The sequence below is a fragment of the Thunnus maccoyii genome, chromosome 24 (assembly GCF_910596095.1).
Source record: "Thunnus maccoyii chromosome 24, fThuMac1.1, whole genome shotgun sequence".
Taxonomy (NCBI): domain Eukaryota; kingdom Metazoa; phylum Chordata; class Actinopteri; order Scombriformes; family Scombridae; genus Thunnus; species Thunnus maccoyii.
Genome location: NC_056556.1, coordinates 6,500,538 through 6,520,367, shown reverse-complemented (window position 1 = coordinate 6,520,367; position 19,830 = coordinate 6,500,538). Strand labels below are relative to the sequence as shown.

At 43.9% G+C, this 19,830-nt stretch overlaps 1 long non-coding RNA gene across 15 annotated transcripts in view; it reads left to right on the top strand.

Moving 5' to 3' along the window:
- The window catches only part of LOC121892048, a 183,885-nt gene that overhangs the window by 42,890 nt on the left and 121,165 nt on the right, over positions 1 to 19,830 (top strand). For 3 of the 15 annotated variants that reach the window (XR_006094274.1, XR_006094273.1, XR_006094266.1), the window contains exon 6: positions 15,001 to 15,088. The exons of 10 other annotated variants lie outside the window; for them this stretch is intronic. This is a non-coding gene — a long non-coding RNA (uncharacterized LOC121892048). Of the gene's footprint in view, positions 1 to 8,595; positions 8,733 to 15,000; positions 15,089 to 19,830 lie in introns of all 15 variants that reach the window. 2 more of the 15 variants (XR_006094278.1, XR_006094271.1) reach the window with 1 other exon arrangement.

The following is a 19,830-nucleotide window of genomic DNA, read 5'->3' as shown; positions in this document are numbered from 1 at the left end:
TGTTTTTGTGGTTATGTTTACACACCTAGAGCGCTCGGTTAAAGTTGGGGGAAAGATTCTGGTTTGCAGAAAATAATAAAACAGTCAACAACTGAACTTAAACCACATTCTTTTTCTAACCTTAACCAAACATTTTTCAGTTTCCTAAACCTCAACAGACACTAGAGACAGGATGTGAATCTTATTATCTGCCTACAACTTCAGTGGGGGATAAAACACAGCAGTTTATTTCTCACCGTTATGTAAAAACATGAATTCTTGAGTTTGAATATTTGAGTGTAAACATTCATATGGCTTCAATGAAGAGCAGAAACATGCTGATACAGAGTATATATGTGATACTTTGTGGGATACAATGATTTTTTTCAGCTTTAAAGCTACTTTGGGGGGAAATCGTACCTTAAAAGGGTTAAATGTGGTTGAAACAATGCTTTTACTGTATGTAACCTAAAACAAATCAGCCAAACTTACTCGGTTTTTAACCTGCTCATCTAAAAGTTGTTTTAATTGCACATCCATAAAACCATACTTAATGGTCTGTTTCATCCTGCCTCTTTTATTTTAATAAGAATCCCTTCCAACTCAGTTTTTTCTATTCTTTCTCTACTGTTTTATTGAAATAATGGATCATGGGAAATTTATCAGGGTTGTGTGGCTTCCCTCTCCCCCTTCTTCCGCTACAATACAGTTTTTGTATCTTTCTTGGATATTTTTTTCTGCTGTTAAACTCATTATAGGTGAACATTGAAGTGCACCCACTTCAGGGTTTTCCTCTGTTCCTTAGTCACTTCCTCGGGGCTGAGCGTAGGGGGCGCTGCACGCGCTGCATTGCACCTGTGAGACAGGCACAGAGGGGAGCCTTTTTGTCACCAGCCTGTCTCTCTGCCTTACCATTGAATGCTCACTCACTCTGTGTGTGTGTGTGTGTGTGTGTGACAAGGGAAACGGTTTCACACACACACACACACTCTCCATCCTGTCCTCCTCGACTCTCTCCCTCTCTCTCCCCCCTGACCCCAGCACCATCTTCTCTGTCTCATCCTTTATGCATACTGACAGCGAGCCCCTCCGTTTATGGCACTGCATAACGTTCCCTCATTACCGCCCAGGACTCAGAAACCCAAACGCAGCAAGGAGAGAGGGAGGGAGAGGAAAGGAGAGGGTAGAGGAGGTGGAGGGAGGGTTGGGGATCTTTGGGGGGGGTGGAGGGGGGGAGTGATATAGAGAGGTGGAGGGGAGAAGTGCCAATGATGACATTCGCTTTGGCTAATATTAATCTGATTCATTTGGCACACCGGGAAGCATCACTTTAACTGTTTCTTTGCTGCTGCGCTGCTCCTTCATATGCACTGATGACTGAGTGTACGCCTGCCTGTGTTTGTGTGTGTGTGTGTGTGTATGTGTGTGTGTCAGGAAAGAGGGCACGTGTGCAACATGCAATTAAACAATAGACACTGAAATAGAGAGCAGCTGTAGACCAACAGAAGAGATACACTTATAGAGCAATTTGTTGCACATTTAGCATACACAGAAAATAGCCACACACTATATACGATGTGTACACAATTACATGGTTACACACCCATATATACACACGTTTGTCATGCACAGATTGATGCATGAACACTCACATATAACGCACAATAGCTACGTTTTTCCACGTTGTTAATGCAAATACATAATTACACGCGCACACAAATAATAGAAAGTGATGCATCAGGCACACATTTTTTTTTTTTGTGCTACACACACTGATGCATGAGATCCCTACAGTACACACACCGAGAGCGTAGATATACACATCAGCTGGTGCAGAGTGCGCAGGCAGGGCGCAGCAGCTTGTGTTGGCTGTAAACAGCAGTGCAGGCAGTATGGAGAGCAGCGGCTGTGTGAGCGCCGGGGCCGGCCAGCCAATCAACCCCTCGATCTCCTGTCCCTGCCCTTCCATTGATCCCCATTAAAATGCTTAGCAGATGCTTGGCTTGAGAGAGACAAGCGCTTTTCTCTGCTGCTATTTTCATTTGTATGCTCCTTACCGCCGGCCCACAGTCTGGAATAGTCATTTTGCCAACTGGGATACAGGCCCACTCTAGACAGTACAGTAGCATCCATTCAGACATATGCGGTTGTGCGCTAAACTAGCAAACGTTTATGTTGAATGGATGTTGTCAGGATGGCCCGCGTCAGGTTTGAAAACCTGTCGTGGATCGTGTGCCAGACTGACGGTTTTGCCATCTGTGGTCGTTCAAGCAGACACACACCTGCGTTGTTTTGTCTGGGATTTCAATATCTTTCATGAATGGTGTCTTTGAATAGTTGACTGGCAATAATATCATATCGATAAGTTCTAGTTTTCTGTAGTTTTGGCCGTCATCAATATCGGTCATGATAACACTGTTGTCACCGAGTTAATTGCTGAGAGTTTGGATTATGGGGACGTCTTCTGTGACGTATTTGTTGGAGAAAACAAAGGTGAAAGTCTTTATTAATCAGGCATATTAACAGTTTAAAACAAGTTTTCATCTCATAGGTTCTTCACCAGGACAAAGACAGACCTTTTCTCCTCGCCCATCCAGTTTTAGCAACTTCTACAACACCTCAGGAAACTGAGTGCCTCCCTCCTAACATCTATCCCAGTTTGCAGACTGATTTCTTGTGTCAACTTCAGTTGTAGTCATGCACATGCAGTTTTTTTCTGCACAATGAAGGATTATTACCAATATTTCAAGCGGGCTCACTTTTAGTTTTACTTCCAACTAAAGTGGTTTAGATAAACTGGCTACACTGTTGGCTTGTTAACAACAATTGTGTGAATATTTATTTCTTGTTGATGTAGCTTTGTTCTCAGATCTCAGCAGTTACTCTGGTGTGTACAGTTCCATCATACTCAATAGAAACAAAAGCTAAAACTATGAAAATAAGAGCCAAGTTTTAATAAACCAGACTTCTCCACCTCATGCGCACCTAGGAGGGGATTTTTTTCACGAGTGCCCCTCCTGACCTCGTGGAGATTTTTGGTGAGGCAGATTGACATAATAATTCTGTATATACCACTCTGTCTTTCTCACTCTTGGACACACATACACACACACACACACAGCTGGACTATAAACATCTCATTTCTGACATAATCATGTAAGCAGCGCGTGTCTGGAGCATGTGGGGCAAAGTAGACCAGGATCAGGACTGGCTTGTGTTGTTATGCCAGCCAGTCAAAGAAAGCATCTATTGTGTGTTTGTACCCTACTTGCATGCCTGCACATGCTGTACAGTATGGGTCTGTTTTGCGCACGTATGCACTCATGTCGTGGGTGTGTGTAGAACATTTTCTCGCACGCACGCATACGTGAGCATCTTTGTTTTCGCGTGTGTGCTCGGACGTTCGGCTTTTTTTTTTTTAATGCGAGTGTCCGTGCGCCTGCATGGTAACTGAACCCGCTGTCTTCCTGTTACTGTGTCTGTGTGTGGCACTCGCCTCTGAGTACAGGCGGCGTACACTAGCGGGCTTTGTCTGTCCGGGGGGCTGACGTACGTTCAGGCCGCGGCTGTGAAAGAGAGGCTCTGTTCTCACGGCCTGCCAATCACTCCCCGGCTTGTCGAAGGGGAGGAGAGGATGTCCAGGGCTCCTTAAACTTCTTCAAGCATGGAGAAAATGCAGATATGTGTTCTCGATCCTGACCTGTCTTGTCTGATGATAAAGCAGAAACCTCAACACTGGTTCAAACAACAGACTCGGAAATGGGGTCGGATTTGAAGGATCACAGGAAGCTAAGGGTGGTTGGGCGTCATGAAACAACCTGTATCACTGACATAATGTCAATACGATCAATCCATACACACATGCACACAGGGTCAGATACTAATTGGGCTCGGGGTAGAAGTGTCTTTAAATGTTCTGCATGAGGTTAAATCTGAGATCTGAACCTGCTCCGTACCTGCATCTTTAAGCCCTGACTGTACGGATCTAATGAAAGGAAAGGAAATGAGATAATTCTTGATAAATTACATTTTAAGATAACCAAACCTGAACTTGCTTGAAGCTTTATGCAACAAACAACCCAAACTCACCCTGAAACTTTCTTGTGTTGGGATCAGATTCGCCAGTTACAAGATAAATCTGAGGGGTCATGAAATAATTAACAATAAAGGGGTCACGAGCCAAAAAAAGTTGGGAACCACTGCCCTAGACTAAACCCCTTATGGGCTACTGCTGGGGTCTCATGGTATCTCTTGGACAGGGTGAATCCCAGCCACTGACTTGTGGCTAAAAAAAAAGGAGATAACCAGAAGCAACAGAAATTGTAGTGCCCCACAGTGAACAGTAGAAAAGAAAAAATGCAGACGCCATACAAACCTGTCTGCATCAAAGGATAAAACACCTAGAAAAATAAATAAAACTCTTGTCTGGTTGGGGACAGAAAGAGAAGAGCACACAGTGATGTAAGAATAATCTCCAAAGTGAAATTAATTTACTTCTTAATGTACCAAAAAACAATCAATAAAATCACCTTGTAACAATAATTACTTTAAAATTCAGCCTGAAGGGGCCTATAAAACATCCTGCAATTAAATTCTTACCTTGGCAAACGCACACACACACAACATGCACAAATACAGCACATATACACAAAGTAAACACCTGCACAAACATACATGCAAGCACATACTGTATAGTCACACTTTCCCGTTCTCTCTTCCCATAACTGTCACAGTGAAGAGACACACTGACAGCGCTCTATTTAGTCGACAGGACAACTCTGACAACAGCTCTCACGGCGCGCTGGGAGTCGCCGAGACGCGCGGTAGATACGATAAAGGGTGAGGAGCGCTCGGCGAGAGGAGGGGAGGTACGAGGGAGGAGACAGAAGCTGAATTTGCGATGTCATGCGGCCGATTAGGCAGCTAGCCTATCTCGCCGGCGTCAGGGGGCCCCTGACGGCAGCTACGCCGTCCCGCCAGCACATCTTATCCATCATCCTCCCTCCCTGCTCCCTCACACACACACACACAGACACACATTCTCTCCGTTCGCGTCAGGAAACATCATTCCCTTCTATGTCACCTGCTCGGACCAGGAGCATGAAAAATGGCTGTCACGCCGACGCCCAAAAATGATTGCTGAAAACGAGAGGAGAGGGAAAATAAAAGTGGAGGGAAAGCGGGCGAGGAGGAGTCGGCAGGGAAGGTGAAATTGGAGGAAACTCTCGCCAGATTAGGTGCGGGTTAAGAGAATATTGATCTGTGTGCCGAGGACTGTTGATCTCTCTTAGCAGCACAAGACAAATGGCAGCAAACAGAAAATCGAGCTCTCGCCTTCTCTCCAAGGACAGGCTTAGCCTCTCTCTCTCTCTCTCTCTCTCTCTCTCTCTCCCTTTCTCCTCTTCTGCCATTTTTTTTTTCCCACTGCAATTCCCCCCGATTTGAAGCACTCCTTCCAACAGCATCCAACTTCCCATAGCACGAGTATGAAATGTTTAAATCGACATGTATCACATTTTGCAGCCCAAACATAGATAAGCTACCAAACTAATGACAACATCTTTGCTTGTATCTTTCCCTCAGCGTCAGTGGGGAATTTTTCCTTTCCTTTCCGCCTCTAATCTCCGTCTCCTCCAGCACCAGCACACAACCTTGTTACAGAACCAAACACACACCTCACCTAAATGGTAAGAAGCAGGAGTTTGTGTCAGTGTTAGATGCCGCTGAGTGATTCTGAAGGTTGCCTTGATAATTAGTCTTTTTCTCCCATTTGGAGTGTACGAGGGGGTCCGTGGGGGCGCAGTGTTTGATTAGGGCCACAGCCTTGGCCCGGCACCCAGCCGGGGTGTTTGATGATGGGTAATGGGATGATGGATAACTCTGGGCGGGGGCTGAGGTTCATCCGCGCCGGCTCAACATCAAACAGCCGGGAGCAAAGGACTCCAGCCCTGGGGGACCCCTCCAGCACTGCTGCCTGGATAGGTATATACACTCCCAGTCGGACTGGGAGGGAGGGAGGGAGGGGTGAGGAAGGAGAGAGTAGGTGAAAGAAATCAAGAAAGGAAAGGGGTAGGGGAGCAGAGGTAGGGGGAAGAAAGAAAAGCTGAGGGATGTGGAGAAAAGTTGCAGTTTGAAATTTGAGAGGGAATTCAAGTAACCCCCAAAAGGTTTGTAGACTCGCATGTAGCACAAAATAAAGACAAAAGATCATTTTACACAACTTGGATCTTATTTATTTATTTATTTGGATCTTTAGTTTGGCCTTTATTTCTATTGGTTCTGATGACTTTGTGCTTACTATGTTCATTTCTGAGATTTTGGTCTTTATGCGTCCATTCAGTTTGTAACTGGAGGTCCGGAGTTGGACTGGATCCAAATGAAAATGTTCAGTGTAACAAGGTCCGGATAGAGTCCTGTTTTACTGCCATGGATCTCAGTATGTCTTCTACATGAGTGGATCCAAGCAGACTTGCTATTGGTGTTGATTACACGGTGCGTCTTAATGACTGCAGGAAGAAAAATGGGTTCGGGTCTGTTCAGGTCATCCGCATTTTGGATCAGGTCTAATTATGCTTGGGTCTATTTCAGACTGGTTCAGACGATCCTCTGATAACTTTATGTCAGTTTCAGAGAAGTTTTCCACAGGTCTGTTTTGGTTCAGGTCCAGAATTGAGCATCCATGAAGACCTCAACCTGTGGAAAGGCATGTTTTAGCCTCTACGTGTTTCTGTCACTTAAAGTACAGTAACAGTTGCTTCTCGACTATTAAAAATAACACATTTATAAAATCACATGAACTTTTTTGCACCATTTTAAAAGCTTTGTAGCTCTTCTTACAACTATCAAGCTTTCTCTCTCTCTACCTCTGCCCAATTGCTCTCTCACTCTCTTTCTCACTTGCCATCACCATCACTCTCTTCCTCACTCCTCCAGCCTCTTCCTCTCTGCATCCATCACTGTTGTCTCTCTCAATCTTTCACCTTTCAACCCACTTCCTCTCCTGCCCATCGTCCGTCTGTATTTTTCTCCTCCAGGACTATCTTCTAGGAGACAGTTGATGCACTCGTGTTTGTTTCTTTTGATTTTTCCTTTGTTGCCATTTTGAATTTTTATCATGTCTACATATGCGGCTCCTTCCCTCTCACCAGCTTGGATTTTGGCCTATCCCCGTTCTTCCCTCCCTTCTCCCTCCTTCCCCTTTCATCTCTCTCCGGGTCTGAGGTAGGAGGGAAGTTTAATGTTGCACCTTTTGCTTGGCTGCACCTCATTACAAGGCCTCAGTCTTCCACCTGTCTGCTTGTCTATCTCTCTGTGCAGCCCTGTGTGTTACAGGGTTAACACGGACAGGGTGTACTGGGTTGGGACATGTGGTTGAAGGGTTAAACTGTGTATCAGCCTGTTTAAGGGGTTCATAGGGAAGCTTCATGCAAATGAAACTAATGTTGCAACACACACAACTTCATCAACCACTTAATTTGAGCAAAAGCCATAAAAACATCTCCATATAGAGTAGTGTAACAGCAATTGCAACTTGAATATTTGCAGATATTTTGGTGATCTGACTGTATTATACTTCATCAAAGCAAAACAAACAAACAAACAGAAAAAAAATCAATACTGGCAAGGATGTGCTGCAGCTAATACAGTAGCCCACGTAATAAGATGCACCAGGCAGAATGCTCCTCAATTAGAGGAGCAAAACTCTGGAGAATATTTACAGTAATCAATGTACAATTCTCAATTCAACATTTTTTAATTAATTCTCTTCAGCAATTAACTCCCCCGATGGAAAAAAAACACCCACAAAAAAGACCTTTCTTTGTGACATTAAACTTACTGCAGAGGCAGGCTGTCTCATTACCCTTCTTGGCTGAAACAAACGAGTGTGTGTTTTGGGAGTGGTGAAAACACACACACTAACACACACACACACACACAAACACTTGTGGCTAAAAAACAACTAGTCTCTAGGTGTATATTTTCTTACCATAGATGGATTTCTAAGATAAAATGGGTCAAGCTCACTATTTAGTTTTCGACTGCAGGGATCGTGTCGCCTACCTCTCCTCCCACCATCCATATGGGCTCATGCATATGCATGCTCTTTGGACAGGTACGCCAAAAATGGGATTTTTTTTTTTTTTTTTTTTTTTTTGTTATCCTAGATTCACGGTTTTATTGCGAAGACTGGCTGCTGCGACAAGCTGTCTTTTGACTCCTTTAAAGGGGTCATGTGGAAATGAATTCCACAGAGGCAGAGAGAGACGTGGCGTTCTGCAGGAAATGCACACTATTCGGTAGACGGCGGAACAAATGGGATAGTTCATATCAGAGGAAAACAATAATCCAGGGCCAGATTTGTCGTCGCCTGTAAATGATTGTGGCAATTACGTACACATTGTGAGGCAAGCAAACAGAATTACAGTGAGATTTTCTCTGTGATTGGGGTGTCACCCCCCCCATTATTGTTGTGCCTCCTGATTGATCCTCTCCCTCTCTCTCTCAATCACTCTCCTCTCGCTTTCACCGCCTGTCTTGTTCCATCTTTTCCTTTGTCTCATCTTGCTCTCACTCTCTACTTCCACCTCTCTTTTTTCTCTCTGGCTCGTTCTCCAGGCTAATGAATCTAAAGCTGAGGGGAATAGTCTGGCCCGGTGAGACCTCCAGCCTGTTCGGGGCCTTATTTCCTGCTCCACAATGTCTTCACACCCTGGTCAGCCAGGGGAATACAGCTGTCCATCACTCTTCCCCAGGTCCCTACTAACACTTTACTACCTTTAAATTAGCCACTGTCACTGCCAACCATGCCTTGGCGTCACGCGACTCCAGATGTTGCAGGCGGCTTTTTTCCAAGGCTGCCGCTGTAAATCTTTCCTTTCCAGAGTGGGAAGGCAGGCGAGAATGGCCTGGAGGACGACCACAGCTCACCTCTTCCCATCTGTTGGCTCAGGCGGCATTTGCACACACACTCATATTTCATATTGTATGCTTGTGCACCTCAGGAGGAGCGTGGCAGTTACACAGTGACGGATTTGGGGTTTCAACCATGCAGAAGATGTATGTTCTATTGATAAAAGTAGTTATCCAGCAGTGACATGTCATGGGGTTGGTCTTGTATTACAACGATTGTGATTTCATGTTGGGAAAGGGTTACCTGCTTTCTTTAGTAGGAAATATTGACGCAAACCAGACTGGCGGATGAAAAAGTTTTATTCAAGTTTAAACAGCAGAATTGGCACCAACCTCCGCACCAATCATATCTGTCAGTAATGCGGTTCCCAAGTTCCCCTTGTAATTACATTTTGCTCCAAGATCAATTTTTTCTCTTAAATTATGAACTGACAAAGATTGTTGATCTTCTTGGAACATAATAGATATGCTCATGGATGCTATTTGGTTAAAATGAAATCAATTTGCAATGGTCATGCTTGATCTGGATGTAAGATATAGGCTTGGAATTGGGGATGCACTTACCAGAAATACGAGATCGGTTGGTTTTTTCTCCCAAACTCTTAAGATGATCAATGGCAAGTCTTCATGACCAGGGAACATTTGCAGTTGAAGTCTTTGAGTTGTGTGTATAATTAACATCCTCTCTGGAAAAATGATATCATTGGTCATTTGTTTGAACAACATACAGATTGACAATTTATATCCAGAAGCACTGAAGCCACCTTTTTCTTTTCCTTTGACATCCAAGAACTCTACTGGAGGGATGAAACTCCAATCTTCCTCATTTGGTGTGGTGTTTTGACGGTGGTGATGGAGAGTCCAAAATTTCCCAGGTAGGCATTCAACTGGGTTGAGATCTGATGATCATGAAGGCCATAGTTTATGAATAAGATCCTTTTCATACTCATCAAACCACTGTGTATGGAATCATCTGCATTTGCTTCACCACTCACTTATACAGCTTTTTCCTTAATATATCACTCATCCGTATGTTGTGATTTATGTATAATTTGTTGTATAATTGTGTGGGTGGACGTAGTCTGACGTTGCACAAATGATGGAGTTGTTTGAACAAAGTGTTTGGCATTGGTTCGACCAACAGTCAACACTGGTTTCTTTTAACAATGACTATGTTCTTTCCCTAATGGTAAACTCAAGTGGTTTTAGTTGGCTAAACTTAACCATAATTTAGTAAAGGTTTGGGTCAATATGGAAAGAAAAGAGTTAACTTGTTGGTAAAATATGAGTACTTAGAAGTTTACCTTTTGTAACATGTTGTCACGTCTGTGCTGATTTATCTTAGCAGCTTTTTCTCAAGTCTGCTGTACTTATTATCTTTTCTGCCTTATTTTGTGTCTTCCAAAGTAAGTTAAATATATATATATATAGAAATCTTCATCTCATGTATGGCGTGGATAACTCTGAATTTTGACCTGAGTGTTCTTCGGACAAGAATCCACCTACTTGTGTTCTTGGTTGGAGGCCAGTTCATAGGTTATCCTACGCCTCAACACTATATTAGGAGCTGCTGCTTGAACAGTTGCATTGGGAGATTTTTGGCAGTGTTATTGCACAGAACTTACTGTACCTCCTCCACAATGGATAGCTGTGAGGGTCAAAATACAACCACATGTTCCAGCCATGCCGTTGGGACTAGTTTTCCAAATAGATCAGCTGGGCACTGCCCCCTTGTTGCTGCAACGCTCTTTTATTTTATAGAGATAAAGCCATTTAAGCCACACTTGAGTATAACACCAAGCACCCAAAATAAGTGAATGCCCAGAAGTTTGTGATTACTGCTTGCATCATAGTGTTTCTTCCCGTTTTGTTCTCAAATACCCCTAAATTTAACCCCTAACCTTAACAATCGTCCAATTTCTTAATAGAAGATACATTTTTAAACCTACAATTTCTCCAATGAGGCTTGTACGGGTAAAATGAAGAGACCATGAACTACTGGACCAGATGAACTCATCTCCAGTCCTTCTACCTTCATCCTCACTGTTGTCATTCTCCTCCCTTGTCATGTCTGTATTTCGCTTCTCTATCCTCTTAAGCGCCTTCCCTCCCTCCCTCTCTCCCTCCTTTCCCCGAGTCCATTCATCCAATTAACAATAGCCCTTCAGTTTTGTGTAATTTTGAACAGAACACAGCGGTTGTGGATGTTATTAGAAGCAGAATCTATCAGTCCGGGGACAGTAAGGAGACATCCCTAATGCCCCATCACGTAGCTCAGCTCCTGTATTTACAGCCAGGGGCTCCTACTGCACGGCTGGCATCACCCAGCCATCAAATAATAAAATAAATCAAAACATAAGAGTTTTGTCTATTTGCAATTTCCTTTCGGGTCTCCGAATATGAAACCAGATGTTTCCGGCATCCTAAAGATGCTTTTCATCTGGCCTTCTTTTCCTTTCTTTTCCGCCCTGTCTGTGTCTTTCTCTGTCTCTTGCTCTCGTTCTTCTGTACCCCCTCTGCCTCCCCTCTGCTTTCAAAATTAATGTAAGCTCAGAAAAAAAAAAAGAAGGGGGGCTTATAAAAAGTGAAATGTCCTCTTTGCCCAAGGAAGTAGTCTGTTTTGCATTGATAGAGAGGCACAGGCAGCCCCTGGCCATCTGAGGCTGAGCCTGTTTTTCCTCTGCGATATCCTGCCGCCACATCTCTGCCTCTTGAGTGCGCCTCCAAGTAAAGCGGGTGGGTCAAAGCAATAGCGTTCAGTCCTTCCCCCCCCCCCCCCCCCCCCCCCCCCCCTCCTCCTCCACCCTCCCTTCCCCCTTTTCCAATCCTCTAATTGGAGGTGCTCAGGTTAAAGAATGTCCTGGTTATCGCAAAGCCAGCAGAGAAACACAATTCAGCACTATAATTCCGCTGATGAGTGACTTGCATTTTCAAATATTTAGCGTCTGTGTTTACATAAGGTGTGTCATTATCTCATTCATGCACATTCAAACGTTGACATGAGTTTATACAGGAGAATTAATTCCAAGTCAAACCGAATGGGATTTTTAATAGATTCTGGATATATGTATGGGAATTCATAACCGACTCTAAAGCGCAGACATTGATACTGTGTTTGTGCAATTCTCTGGGTGCAGTAAGTGTGGTCCCAGTCATCTCCCTTGTATGAAGAGGTTGTCTGTTTTATGCCTCTGGCCTCTGTTCATTTTGACAAACCGTGCGTGCTTTCTGCCAGTCACTTCCAGGCAACCACAGCTACAATAAACACCAGCCATTTTGGGTTTTTTTTTGTTTTTTTTCCCCCAGCTCGAGGCCCAGGTTTGATCCCGAGCAGAACCCCAGCCAGCTCACTTCCTCCTGGGGCTTGAAAGCGGGGCCAAGCCCAAACAAACAGGAACTCCAACATATACGGCAGCTCCCCGTGAGCCCTGCACCTGCATAGTGTTACGCTGGATTTAACGGCTCCAGGTTTAGCCGGCGAGGGTTTATGTTTGCGAGCTTGGTACTGCTGAAATTTGCCGACAAGCAGTAAAGGTACCACTGCCAAGGAGTGCCCCAACTGAGATGATTTGTAGACTATCTATGCAGAGATTTAGTGTTTGGATTCCCCTTAAAATAAAAATTCTAGCAGCTTTCCCCATAAGAACATTAGGATCTTCAATAAAAGGAACTCAGCATACTCTTATTATGTTTGGACACAGTTTCTTGAATGCCTCCACTGGCAGAGGGTGACAACTTGAATCTTTGATTAATACAGTCCTTAATGCCTCATTTGTCGTACGAATAGGTCTTAAAGGTTTTGACGTTCCCACTCAGCTACTGCAGGCAACAAGAATATCCCTTATGTTTAGAGAAATTAAAAGAAATTCCTCCTCTTCAGGCTGCACAAAAATGTAAGCGCTGACGACTAACAGCATTTTACGCCTACTGTTAAATACACAAGTCCAATTATGGTTGTCCTCGTTAACGTGACAGGATGTCAAACAAGCACTTCCTGTTAACGGCCTCTTATCTTAATTGGTCTAGTCTCAGAGGAGGGTCCGCCTCTGCGCTGACTATGGTCACAGAGTCTGCTTCTCGTCTGGCTCAACCCAACACAGACTCATTTTGTTGTCATCGCCGTCTGTGCGAAGACGAAACCACTTCTAAATGTTTTGGAGATGTCTAACTTTATCCTGATGGCCAGGCCGTACAAACGTCAGAAGGTATCTGGACAGAGTTTTGTTATTTTAAATGGACGCTAAGACACTTGTCAGCTCAACAATTGCTCATTAAGAAAGGTACAAATACAGATAAGTTTTTCCAAGGTGGTTACACCCTTCTCAGTCCCTTGCTTGCTGTCGATCAGACATCCAAGCTTCGCCTCCTCTTTGGGGTTCTTGACTACGACCGAGAGCAGCACTCTTAATAAAGCCCAAATGCAATCTCCCTCTAACCCCAATGAGATGGCGGGGCTCCTCAGCTCTTCCATAATGCACTATTCATGCTTTTTATTAATCTCTTTTTCCTGCAGCCATTTTTCAAATCACTCCTTTTGTTTACTCATGAATATTTTTCTGCCTTGTTGAGAGAGAGAGAGAGAGAGAGAAAGAGAAAGAAAGAGAGCAACAGAAGGGGAAACAGAGGCAAAAAGAGAGAGACCATCAGCAAGGCGTAGGAATGGCCTGGTGGCGCTTCATCCGTGGGTAATTTGTGGCAGGGAAGCCTTGTATTTCATCATGGGATAATCTAACCTTAGAGGTGTTTTACAGACTGCCTCCGAGCCCAAAATAGGTCACTTAAGCAGGCTTAGCAGGCGAGGCCAGCCTGATACGAGGGCCCTGCACCCCAGGGACACCTAGCCACGGTAATTGGTGGTTATGGCCCGGGGTTTTTTTTAGCCGATGAACAAAGTTGGCCATCTTATGTCACATGTAGGACAACAGCGTGCTCAAGCCTACACCAGCAATGGCACGGGCTCATTAACAAGCTCCTAATTACAGATAGATTGAGTGAGCGGACAACTATATGGAAGTCATGTGGAAAAGGACGGGTTTGTCTTTTCTTATTAGTTCAGTGTTGTTCATTTCATCAGTTTTTGGCAGATTTGCAGCACCCCACTCTGTGTGTTTGATACAAAAGGGGTAGTGATCATAATAGGCCGTCTATAAAAAGTACCCAGCATTAGGCTAATCTGTCACCCATTTCCATTTTTTCTCTCTCTCTCTTTTTTTTTTTTTTTTTTTTTTCAGATCCAACGTGAGAGGGAAAGAGTGAGGTTGTGTGTGCAGGGGAGGAGGGGAGAAAAGGCATAATGAAAAGGGCCTAAATGACAGTGGGTTGACAGTGGGATTGGCTGGTAAATGACTGCGGAGTGGCTCGCCTGCGGAGAGGGGATGGAGGAGGCTCCCAGTAGGCCTGATTAATTCCACTCTCGGCGGCTGCCAGGGGAGAGCCGGGGTTAGCGGCTGATCGAAGAGGAGCCTATTACCAGTCCGCCGCTGAAACTGATATAATCAGCTACACAGCGACCTGGCCTTCCCCGAGACAAACTTTTCCAGGGCTCTCTCCCCATTCGTTCCACACGGGGACTTAAATACAACGGTGGAGAGAGAGAGAGAGAGAGAGAAGGGGTAGAGGGGTTTTAGATGAGGGAGGCACCGGGTTTGGAAGAGGGGTACAAAGGATTTTCTTTTTGAGAGATGGTTAGGGGAGCTTTGAAAGAAATCCTCTCTGCTGTTCTGACTCCACTCTCCCTCACTTCCACTGTACCCCTGTATCTCTTTATCCCTATCTCTCTCCCTTCTTCCTTCCCTCTCTGGCTGATTTCCTGCAGCTTTGATAGCGACAGACCCTCCCGTGTGGCAGCAGCTTTAAGTCTGGTCAGATATGAATATGTCACAGCTCTTAATCCCAGACGCTTCGCTCGCATCTTCACAAACCGCACCAAGTACGGTTCGTTTTATCTGATACGGGCTCTACAATACGCAGCGTCGCCCCCTCCCTCCTCTCCTCCCCCACCCGTGGTACTCCTGAACTCTGCCTCTTCTATTTTTGTGGGATTGACCCAGAATATGAATTGAGTACAGGATAGCATAACATTATCCATTAAAAAGTTAATCTATGTTACAGGTATGTGTCATACTGCAGCTGGAGCTACATCTCTCCAAATGACACATTCAGTGAGGATTACAGGATTACCGAATTGATGTCATGAGAGGTGTGTTTGCTTGCATTTTCTGATTTGGTTCATATTACAAAAAAGTCATACTGTAGTTTCTCACTTACCCCTAGTGGTATGTGGCTAATATGCCAATAATTTGGGGTTAATGTGTCAAGGTTTTCAGATATCTGCCATGATATCGATTGTCAATCACGTTAGAGGTGAATGAGATTTTGTCACTTGTGCTTAAAGCAGCATATTAACAGTAATATGTCTTTCTAGAAATAACGTCCTGCAAACAGTTTTCAGTTTAAAATACTTTTTTTTTTTTTTTTTTTTACACCAAAGAATCAGTTCCTATGAAGACGTTTCCCTGCGAGGTTTGTGGATTATCCAGAGCAGTGTCAGAATTACGTTGGCTCTGTCAGGAGTCTGTGATTGGTGGGGGGTTGGGGGATTCGTGGTGCTCAGGATTTGATACTTTATTAGGTTTGCTACATGCATTTAAACAGATTAATAGCAAAAACAAAAAAATATATATATCCAATATCAGCATTCTTTCTTCCTTTTATCGCTTTGGTTCCCAACCTGAGGGTCGGGACCCCTACAGTGGGTTGTTGGATTTATCTAAGGGGCCACAAGATGATTGTTACAGCAAAAACATACTTCTGACACACAAAATTGTTGTTTTTTTTGCCAGCTTTCCTCTAATTTTAGCTTTTATTGTGAATTTAATCTTTTCAATACAAAATAAACCCTCTTTTATTTAATGAGTAGACAATGTAATGTGTGACGAGTGGTCCCGGGTAGACTTTGCTTTATTTTAAAGGGGCCACAAGCCAAAATGGTTATGAACCACTGCTTTATAGCGCACAGATTACACACTGCCACGTCCGCATGAACTTAAAGACTGAGAGCCAAGACTCTTCACATGCTCTTGTGGCCAATTTACACCAGCCTCACAACAGGTGAGCTCACCTCCCATAAATCTATCTCACGCTAAATCCGCAAACAACACTTATACAAAGCCCACAGCCAACTCTCCTGTCACATGTCTAGATCACACATGTACCTTATGTTTATATGCATTACTGACAGCAGATGAAGTCAGCCGCACACGCCACTGCACATCCATCTAAGACTACCGAACTATTCTTATATCATTTATTATCTTAGGAATGCTATAATAAAAAGGTTGATCATACATTCAAATTTTTCAAATGTTAGTTTTTAGTGCCATTCATTTTATTGTGTTGGAGGAAGGTAATAATAAACAAAACTATCTGCATGGCTAGCTAAAGGTGATGGAAGTAAGGAAACATTTTTTTTTGTAATTTGGGTAAACCAACCCTTTAACCATGTGTCTCTTGGCAAGTGTGTGTGCTCCTGAAGTCAAAGGATGCAAGCAGCCATCCTCACATCCACACACAAGTACACACACACACACACACACACACGCAGCCCATTTTCATTTTGTGTCCATTACAGTCCTATTCATGTCCCACATCGAGCAGGCCCTTCCTCAGTCTGAAAAATGTCAGCCCTCCCCTCCATATATCCCAGCCGTCCCTGCCTCCCACCATGCTGATAAAGGTCGTGAATAATACATATTAAGCACTGTACTGAAGGCCGTAACCGAACTGTTAAAATATTGATCTTGGCCAATCATAATAAAGAGAAATTACTGAAAGCGATCCATCACCATAAGCCAAGTGTCTGCTCCTACTCCAGGCTTAACTTGCTCAATTTCCCCCCTCTGTGTAGCACCACATTATGGCTCAATAATAATAAAGATGATATCAGCGCCGCAATTGCCGCTGTGTGTGCCGTGAAAGGTAGTGTGTTGTCATGCAAATTAAGCGACAACAAATCCATAACACGACTAAATATATTTGGAGGATTACGTCCCGTTCATCTGTGGAAAGAAATAAATACTTTCAATATTTGCCAGGGCTCGCTCATCTCTGCTCTCCAGATTCCAAATGGTGCATGACATTTGGGTTGTGGTGTGTGTGTGTGTGTGTGTGTGTGTGTGTGAGTGTGTATAGATGGAGAATTTGTCTAAGTGTGTAATTCGGCATGAGGATTCTGTATTGTACATGCAGACACACAACTTATGTGTGTGTCCTTGCTTGTATGAGAGTGTGTGCAGAGGGATTTTTGTTTTCTGTGAGCTGTGTGTGTGTGTGTGCGTGTGTGTGTGAGGAGTGTCTGTTTATATATGTGTGCATTTTTGTGCGTGTGATTTCAAGATAGTGAATGGTATTTGAGTTGTTGTGTGTACTGTACACACACACACGCGTCTGTGGTGTGTGTGTGATGCCAAACATTGCATTAGGTCTTGTGTCCTGCACTGGCACGTGTGTGTATTTAAGTGTCTATAATGTGTGTGTGTTCTTGTGAGTGTAGGTGTGCGAGAAGCAGCAAACTGGAGGTTAAAGTCACCTTAAAGCAGCTCTGATCAGATCAGCCGGTGCACCTCCAACCTGCAACTCACACTGACATTTCACATGGCCATTAATAGCACCTAAAGGTGATCATACAAGGCTGCCTGCTCAACTAAGCGAGACGTTCCCACACTTAATGAGTTTTTAAATATTAAAAGCAGCACACATCGTCGTCACTATTGTGAGCTCTTAATTTACCAAGCAATTAGGCGCGGGCCCTCATTTATCAGCGTGTGTTCATTTGCTGAAAACCTAGTCACTTTTTATTAATCGATGCCATAGAAACTGCGAGGTGAAATTAATGTGCGCCCAGCGGAGGTCACGCCAGTCGTGCTAGCTAGCTGCGGCTCAGTGAAACGGGAGATAAATAGGAAGTGTGCTTCACTAGTTACACCGGAGATATGTGGAGGCGTTAGCGTGGGACGCCGGGGGACCGGCCTCTGCGGCTGGAGAGACGAGGAACCGTGGAGAAACAAAGCTCGGCTTTTCTATGACCGTCTTTTTTTTTTTTTTCACCCTTGCAGGAAAAAATTAACCAAATGCCTTTTAAAAGTAAAAACAATTATAGTTTTAACCTTGCTGCTTCGGTTCATTTTTCTTCCTATATCACACTGCAAGGATCCTACTTGCTATTCATATAGAAAAGCAGGAATGAATCAAAAAGACGTTGCTTGAGAGAAATCCCAATGTGCTGCTCCACCTGTATTTTTATGGAGAGCCTCGTCTTGTATTGAAGCCATGCTACACCCTATATATTCATGTATAATGGCTGCTGCTAATCATTTTCATAGGCTTAAACATTGCTGAACACTTTTCCATAGGTTAATCCACAGGTTAATACAAGGCCTTTGTAAAAGAAAAGTGTTACCCAACCTCTTAATTATCTCCGTCACTATGATCTGCACGGCTGTATATATTGTCTCACTTAAACACAATCAAAGCCCGTCCGTCGGTAATGGATGATGAGACACCTGTTCAGCTCATGTTTACAGCAGCATGCTAATGTTAGCTCTACCCTGGGATAGCTATCCACTGTGATGTGCACAGGTGTTGTTTGCCGCGCTGCCCCCACTGTTGTGCTGTCTGTCAGACCGGCCAATGTGGGATTCCTTAATCTCGCCACCGCGGGAGTGAGCAAACATACTGTACGCTCGCAAGATAATTCCACCGCCTGACGTAAAGCAAGTAATGTAGATAGCACTAGTGCTGCAGCCCTGAACACGCTCTTCTTTGTCTGTTTGTAACAGATGCACGTGTAACGAAATCAAGTGCTTGTTTCGATGGAAGTGGAATTGATTATTGTTAGTTGCATTAATGTATTCTAATGGATAGAAATGTAGGTTTTTGTTCATTAACTGACACCTACAGTACATGAAGTCAACATAAGGTTAAAAAGAATTATTGGACTAATTAGAGGATAGTTTGTAGATTAGGTTTGGTTAATAAAATAAGAACATGTTAAAGTGAACACAGACTGCAGGCTAGATTGATTAATAAGTCAATAAATGTCAGAAAATAGTGGGAAACGACCCTAACAATTTCTCAGAGCCCAAGGCAACATCTTCAAATTGCTTGTTTCGTCCAACCAACAATCCAAATTCCAAATATATTCAAAATCATTACCTTAGAGAAGCCGGATCCAGCAAATGTTTTTTTTTTTTTGTCTTGGTAAGTAGCTGAAATGATGAATGAATTATCAAAATTGTTGCGATTTCATTTCCTGTCAACTGACTACTTGATTAATTGACTAGTTGTTTCAGCTCAAACTCTTTTAGCATAAAATGTGAGAGTAATCTAGAGTTAAGGAGCATTATACTATAAAAGTTTACACCGTGACATTCTCTTAGTTTTGCAATTTCTTATGTCACAAGCAAAAAGTATGGATTTAAAAAAAAATTCTGATTAGATTTACAGACTTCTAATCATGTGCAGATCCTGGTTTTGTGGATATATGTAGATTCATTCCCCACATTCCCACTGTCTCCACCATCACTGCACAACTCTCCCCTCCATCCCTGCGTGCCCCTGATCCACGACCCCCAGGGGTGTTTGCGGCAGACTGTGATGGGACCGCGCCAGGTTTGTTGCTGCTCCAGCCTCGGCCCCAGCCCGTCCCAGGCCCGGGCCCGGCATTGCGCTAATATGCTCCCATTCCTCATCCAGACAGTCCGTAAAGCACTGGGGCAAAATATTCTGTCTCCCTGAGCAGCTCCTAATAAATTGTCCTTTCATCCACGCGCAAGACAAATTTTGCCTTCTCTCCCCTCCCTCTCCTCTCAACCCCCCCCCTCCTCTCCCTCCCTCCCTCCCTATCTCTCTACACTCGTTCTCACTTTCACCATGTTCACATGC